Here is a 7,400-nt window from a genome sequence, read left to right as displayed (position 1 = left end):
CTCCTGCATGGTGAAAATGAGGTTAGAAGCTACTCTCTCGGGTCGGTGAAGGCGGTGTTCAGTACATTGTAATATAGGCAACTCTGCGATTATATGTGGAAACGGCATATATTCGGATTAATTCATGCAAACACATATATTTGGCTAAAATCAAGGAGCCTATTGATTTCAATGCCACATTGTAGATCATGGAAAATAAAGGAAATCAGCACTCAGAAAGACAGCCTGACAGACAACAGGGTGACATGGCTCAGGCAGTAAGAGCAGTTGTCTTGTTGTCGGAGGGTTGCCGTTTCAATCCCCCGCACGGGCTGTGTTGAAGTGTTCCCGAGCAAGACACCTAACCCCCAAAATGCTCCTGACGAGCTGGCTGGGGCCTTGCATGGCAGCCAATCGCCGTTGGTGTGTGAGTGTGTGTATGAATGGGTGAATGGAGAAGCATCGATTATACAGTGCTTTGGATAAAGGCGCTATAAAAATGCCTGCCATTTACAATAGGAGGGAGTAGCCTATTAGCTAAAGTCCGTCTTTGAATCGTCTACAGCCTTCACTGGTACTCAGTTCAAATTTGAATCACAGAGCAGATCACAAAACAGGTAGCCCATTCCAAATAATATTAATACCAAAAGCCTAATTGACATATAAATAATTGTGAGAACGCCAACGCCCTTTCGCGCAGGCCCACGTGAAAATGCTGAATTAAATATTAAAAATGATTTACGTATTATTGAAGAAATAGAGTAGTTTGTATCACAATATATGCATTGCACTCAATATTAGAAATCACTGAGGTGTGTGTTCATTTATTCATGTGAAATATTAGGCTTAGTATTTTCAGAACTAGTCATCTCAATAATGTTTGGGAAAAATACATATTCTGTCTTGATTTGCCTCTGTACTACACAATTTTGACATATTAATAATGCCTTATCACATATGCTATGCATGCAGTGACTGATTTTAATCTGTGACCCACAGACATCACAAAGGTGCTGAGTATCTTATCTTGCGATGCTCTGCCAAACTTGTACTGCAGTGATCTTCAGTTTCTGCTTGTTTCGGTGGCAAGTTGCCTTAGGTTTTCTCTACAGTATATGAAAAGCATGTTCAAATGTCACATGTTTTAAAAAACCCCTTTGTATTTTTGGCAGTACTGTATGTCATTGTCTTTTTGTAGAATGAAGCACCATCCAAAAGTTTGAAGGGATTTGTTGGACTTGAGTGGACAAGATGCTTCTGTACACTTCAGAGTTCATTGTGCTACTGCTATCAGCATCATCAATGAAGATAAGTGGGCCAGCACCTGTGGTAGCCAAACGATAATACCCCCACCACCAGATGAAGGGTCTTTAGATCTTGGGCAGTTCCTTTTGGCCTCCACTCTTAGTTCATGACATCAGTCTGATACAAGTGAATCATGGCCTCATCAGCATTTGTGTCCCAGTAACTCTGGTGTCATCACATCACTATGTCATCACAGCGAATAATGCTAATATGACAACAATTATGAATCCTGCCTTAGTAAGCCACGCCCCCCATCTTCCAAACACATTATCCCCTCCAAATTCTTGTTAGGGGTTATCCAGAGAAAAATCGACTCAAAACCTGATGCTACTTCCTAGTTCCTCCATCTCTGGCATATTTACATGGCCTTAGCTGTGCCTGGACATCTGTCCAGATCCCACGCATCGAAGTACATTTCAAAGTTTTCTGCACTGTCAATTCTGTCAATTGTTAAACCGTCATTTGTACATTCTACAACCAATGCTAATCTGCACATCAAATCTCTACCAAGCAGGTTTACCAGACATATAGGAGAGAATAAAAATGCATGTTTTAAAATGATAGTAGAACCCACATTGTTATCCTGAACCAGTAAGAGAATTGTAAACTTTTCCGTTGTATCACCCCCTCCGGCAACTTGACTGACCATAGTTTTTCCACAAGGTGGAGGCTTTCATCCCCACAATTTTGATATTATTACAGAACGACCGGCCCCTATTTTTCAATTTGTAATAAGTCTCATATTCACGGCCCCTCAATCAGCATTTAAACAAACCACTCAACAGAAACCATTGATTGGCAATATGAGTACAATTTATTTGAGTAATCATGCAGTCACAGCTCAGTAGTTAAGATGCGTTTTACAGCGTCCGCAGGTTATATTCTCCACTGACCCAGTAACCTAATCTTTTGCAAAGCATTTTACTATGTATATTAAAGCTTAAAAATAACTGATGAAAATAAGAACCCTTTAATTTGTTATCGGTGGCACCATTGCTCAGATGCACAACAGCCTTGCTGTCTGCTATCTTGTCCTTCCTGTATACCCCTTATATGGTGATGCTTTGTCCTGACAGTGGTCATGTATAGTTTACCACTTGTCATGTTTCTTCATTTAAAATGGCTTTCAACTGCAGAGCTTCATGTGCAGACCCATAAAATACATTTTGTTTGTTGATATAAAGAGATATAAAAGTACAGTGCCCACAGTGGGGACACTAGGGTCTTGTGGAACTGGTCCTCAGTACATAATTATCAAATCATTGAGTTATTCCCTGCCAATTAAATGGGGAAGAGCAGGTGGCCACTGAAAGTATTGTACAAATTTCCATTATCGTGGAGTTGCGCATCTGACTGAAGCTTTATGTAAAGAATGTCTCCTATGTCCAGCTGCAGTGTGATCATGTTCGCTGCCCCACGCCCCGGTCCTGGATTGTTATCATAGGCGCTCATGACAAGTTCATGATTCAAACAGAGAGTGACTCTAGCAGGATTCTCACTCCATCCAAAGGCAGTGAAACTGAAATAGTAGACGCCCTTTGTTGGGGCTGTGAAGATGCCTGTACAATGGGAAAAACATATTTAAAACAATTAAGTCAGGCTGAATGCATTGGTTTGATATGTAGGCACCCAATTAATGTATTAGTCACTTAAGCTTTGCATTTTGCATTTTGAAGCAAAGAGACCATTTTGCTGTTGTTGTTTTCCATTTAATGTACTAAATAATTACATTTCATCATGTTAAATGTTAAAATGCAAACATGCAATTTACGTGGTACCTGAAGATGGGTTATAAGCACCTCCAACATTGGTGGTGACATATTTGTAGACCAGGATGACATCCTTAGGGTGTGGCCCCAATATAATTTTCTCTGTATGGCTCACCAGAGAAGCCGAGAATGCCACCTTAGATGTTCCTGTATGAACACTGGATGGTCAGCAATACCTTGACTGGCTCAATAAGCCAAGTTTCATGAAGCGCTATTACATTATTACTGAAGTATGCCACACACACTGTTCATATTTGTTCACATGTATCGCGGTTTGTTTGGGTTCTATTCATTGTTGACACATGCTAATGGCTAAACAGCCAGTAACAACAGGAATTGTCCAAGTGGGCAGTGTTACTAGCACTACTAAGTCAGCACATCCCTGTAAACAAGTTACTTGCAGTGAACTGTCCATAATTTTTAAATAAAATAATCTACATTACTAGACCAACTGAAGTGCTTTGCAATATGCCGGTGAAATAAAACACAGCTGGTTTTGATCAATGGCAAAAAAAAAAGTTTTTTTTTTAAAGCATTATTGATGATTTTATCAATATTTATATTTATCAATCTGTAGCTTGATTTGTGTCATTGAAAACATTTAAAGATACCTCATTGTGAAAATTGAAGTAACTCTTAGAGAAATATACTTTATTACCATGCTTCAGGGCCTCCAGCTCACTCTGTATTGCTGATCTCTGACCACCTGTGTGTGTGTGTGTGTGTGTGTGTGTGTGTGTGTGTGTGTGTGTGTGTGTGAGAGAGAGAGAGAGAGAGAGAGAGAGGGAGAGAGGGATAGGGAGGGCGAGAGAGAGGGAGAGAGAGGGAGAGTGGGAGAGGGGATGAAGAGATAGAAGATACGTTTCACGATCATATCCAAATACTCACATACATGCAGCTATAAGAACCACAGCAATGTAATTGATTCTTGTCAGTCCAGTGCTATTTTGTTGTCTTGTGAATGTCTCAAAGACTTACAGTAGAGGACCAGTCCAACGATGAGTGTGATCAGAGTGATGAGCCACAGAGAGACAAAGATCAGTGAAGCCTTTCTGTCCAAAGACCATCTTCCAGCAGAGCTTTTAGGTTCTGAGAATGGATATTCATAATTAAGCTTGTCAAATATCAACCTATTCAACCGTTCTGAAAACTGGATGGCCTACGTCATGACCATAAACTTTCCCCAGGTATTTCATGAAGTATTGTTTTGCATTAAATTAAAATAAAGTCAAAATCACCAAAACAGCTAATCTGTTCAAGAGCCTACCATCAGATAAATGACCAATACATTTTTTCCTTCTGCATTTCTAGAATTATTCATATTTGAATATTTTGTTCAAAGCCTTGAAGGTAAGTACCCATTTCTTAAACTTTTTGTCACTGGAATATACTACACTAATGGTTTAACTAGAAATGCCTCCCCAATACCCAGTCATAGTTAAATTGTAAAATGTAGTGTGAATTATACCTGTTGACCTGTTACTGGGAGCAGTTTTATCCAGGCATGTGTAGACATGATGATTTATACTCGAATAAGTGTTCTCTGTCTCTGTAAAACATAAATACACAGCAGTAGCTATAATTTTATGTATTTATGATTTTTCTCATTTCTCATTTCTCATTTTTCTGATCTCATTTCCAATTACTTTGTTTCATTTGAGGGACAAGCATACAAATGGTCTCCTCCCCTGTAGTATATTAGGAGAAAGTTCTAAGAAAACAGGTCCGTTTCGACACCTATCTTCTTGTGGAATCAAATTATTTTTCCAAATCGTTTTACTCCTCTTTACAGAGGGCGCTTACCTGGAATGTTATGCATGAATGCCGTCACCCTTGGAGGGCTGTCATTGGTGTCCATGCTGTAGGAGTTCATCCTCTGCTTCAAAACTGCTCTGCCAAGCGCAAGAACAAAATGAACAGCTTTTCTGCGGTCCTCCACTTTTTGGTAGTCTGAATTCCTGCATTTCCTGTCTTGGGTTTCGCAATTAAATCTGTAGCAATAATGTTGTGGTAGAATTTCTTTAAAGTTTTTCATTAACAAGGCTAAGGCAGATTCTTTCAGTATATATATCAGACTTTATTCTCTAACAGTGATGATTCTCAAAGCCATGGTGTCTCTGCAGAGTGACCAAAAATCCATTCAGTTACAGACAGGCTTTTATACAGTTTCCAAACAGGCTTATTTCCTCCCAACAGGTGTCTCTTTTCCCTGTGCCACAATGATCTCACAATTCTTAATAACATTGGTTGGCACCAATCTTGTTAACTTCAGGAAATAATTGTTTACAGACTCTTGGATACTCCCCATGCATCTTCCTCTTGGCACTCATTTTTGAGACTGATAAACAATTTCAAGACTGATAAACAATTGTGGAACAAATGTGTCAAAGGTAATAAAAATAAAAAATGTGTTTATTTACTCCATAAGTGCATGCAAATGTGAGTGGCGTTATTAAGTGTATTAAGAGTGAGTGGCTAACAGAGTGGCTTCATACAACAATAAACTTTCACATGTCTCTATGGGTATATATTGTCTATGCATGTCTATTTATCACATTTATAGATCTAAGTACATTTTACCAATCATGAATGCATATATTGATTTCACATTTTTGGCTACCAATCACATTGTCTATATTGATTATCACATTAATATGGCTTTTGATATGAGTGCATATTAGGTACATATTAATATTAATAATAATAGCCTAATGGGCATAATCATAATAACATAGCCTAATAATACGAATACATTAATTGTATTTTAACAAAGTGTTGTGTTTTTAGTTGGCTTTTAGTTACTGCCTGTTATTTATTTTGCTTCTTTTATTATTCATTTATTTACTTACTTATGTTTTAATGTATTTATTTTTAGCAAAGCACTCTTCCGAAACCAGCTTTGCATTTCTTAACCTGCTTAACCTGGAGATCAAATCTAATGACACGACAAACATGATTATGGGACAATTCAAGCCATGGTGACTATTGTAGGGCTCTACACCTACGCGCGTCTGGCCGGAGCGTGTGAGGCGGCAGTGCTACCCACTGCTCCATCCGTGCCCACGAGAACCGATAGCTTGTGGAATCTTCCTCTTAGTTCTGGTTCTCAGTTCTTCGTCTCAGTTTCGGTTTTTGGCTTAACATATGGTGTCTGTACTTATTTATTTATGTTTATTTCCGCATTGAATTGTTGACATGTGCAGTTCGATGGCCCGCAATAATGTATTTCGGCAATTTTATTAAAAATCTCTGTTTTGATTTGGACATTAGGCTTTACTTAGCTTCTACTTTAGCTTGTTGTGATGTAATTGATAATGGATGCGTGAAGGGTTTTAAATGGGGTTATGAACGAGTTTAAGGCTCCAGTAGCCTGCATGGAGCTCGGAACTATGTGATACGTAAGAAAATAAATTGGCCTAAATAAATAAGTAGGTAGGCTAAGTATAGCTAGAAATAAATAAATACATGTTTTTATCATGTCAGACGTTTGTACGTATCTGGTTGTCATCTGTAACTGTAAAGCATTTGCACATTTATGTTATAACTAGGTCTGAACAAATAGCGCAGGAAAAAGTTTATCCTCTTCTTGTGCATCGCCTTAAACGGTTGCGCGAAGTCACACAAACATGTCTTGGAGTTCCAGCGGTAGGTGCTGACGGACAGCACCAAGCGCGTGAGACATTTCCCTTCCCGAAGGAGCTGTCCACCTTTTACTATTTTTATTGTAGTTGAATGAAAGCGGAAAAGTCCACTTCAAGTTGGACTCCTGGAATTAATTTTTAACGAGCTGTGAAAGTTGGGTGGGGGGAGGGCCGGTGATGTTAAACGTATTTTGTTTAGTTTTTACCACAATATGTCTATAATTATTGCTTCCGTGTCGCTGGAGCTGCTGGATTTTATGTCTGTATAAAATCGCGCCGTGCACTGAAGCCGTGAGGGTTGTTACTTATGAACTGCTGGATCATTTGAAACGAGGCGTTGATTTATGTTGAAATGCAAACAGAATTGCAGTAGCTATGTTTTCGGCAAGGAACAAAAACAGGCTATATTTCTGCGTCTCAAGTTTTTTCCTGGTTTGCGCTCCTGTTGGCTATGAATCAGAATATAAATGCGTTTACATGGTTGTATATGGATAAATCTGTGTTCGGGACCAAGAAAGCAAAAGAGAGCAAAATCTCTCGCGTCTAGGCTACGTAAAGTTGATTGTCGTCATTTGGCTTGTGTCGGGTTATTCAGACCAGCATTGAGGACGAATTCAAGCAACATCTGCGGCAGACGTAGGTTACGCTGCTCACCTCCATAAATCCATTATCAGCTTCCGAAAATAGCAGGATTTCAGCACTTATT

The 7,400-nt window shown here is 39.1% G+C and overlaps 1 long non-coding RNA gene across 1 annotated transcript; it reads right to left on the bottom strand.

The window, feature by feature from the left end:
- Positions 1–2,186: 2,186 nt before the first annotated feature.
- On the bottom strand, positions 2,187–4,145 carry LOC133134631 (uncharacterized). Its single transcript, XR_009709313.1, has 4 exons — positions 4,032–4,145; positions 3,712–3,759; positions 3,063–3,200; positions 2,187–2,843 (listed from the first exon to the last, which is right to left on the bottom strand). It is a non-coding gene; the product is annotated as an uncharacterized LOC133134631 (long non-coding RNA).
- Between the last annotated feature and the right edge of the window lie 3,255 nt (positions 4,146–7,400).

This window comes from Conger conger, chromosome 8, assembly GCF_963514075.1.
Source record: "Conger conger chromosome 8, fConCon1.1, whole genome shotgun sequence".
Lineage (NCBI taxonomy): Eukaryota > Metazoa > Chordata > Actinopteri > Anguilliformes > Congridae > Conger > Conger conger.
Note: the sequence above shows the minus strand (reverse complement) of the source record. Positions and strands in the feature narration are given on the sequence as shown.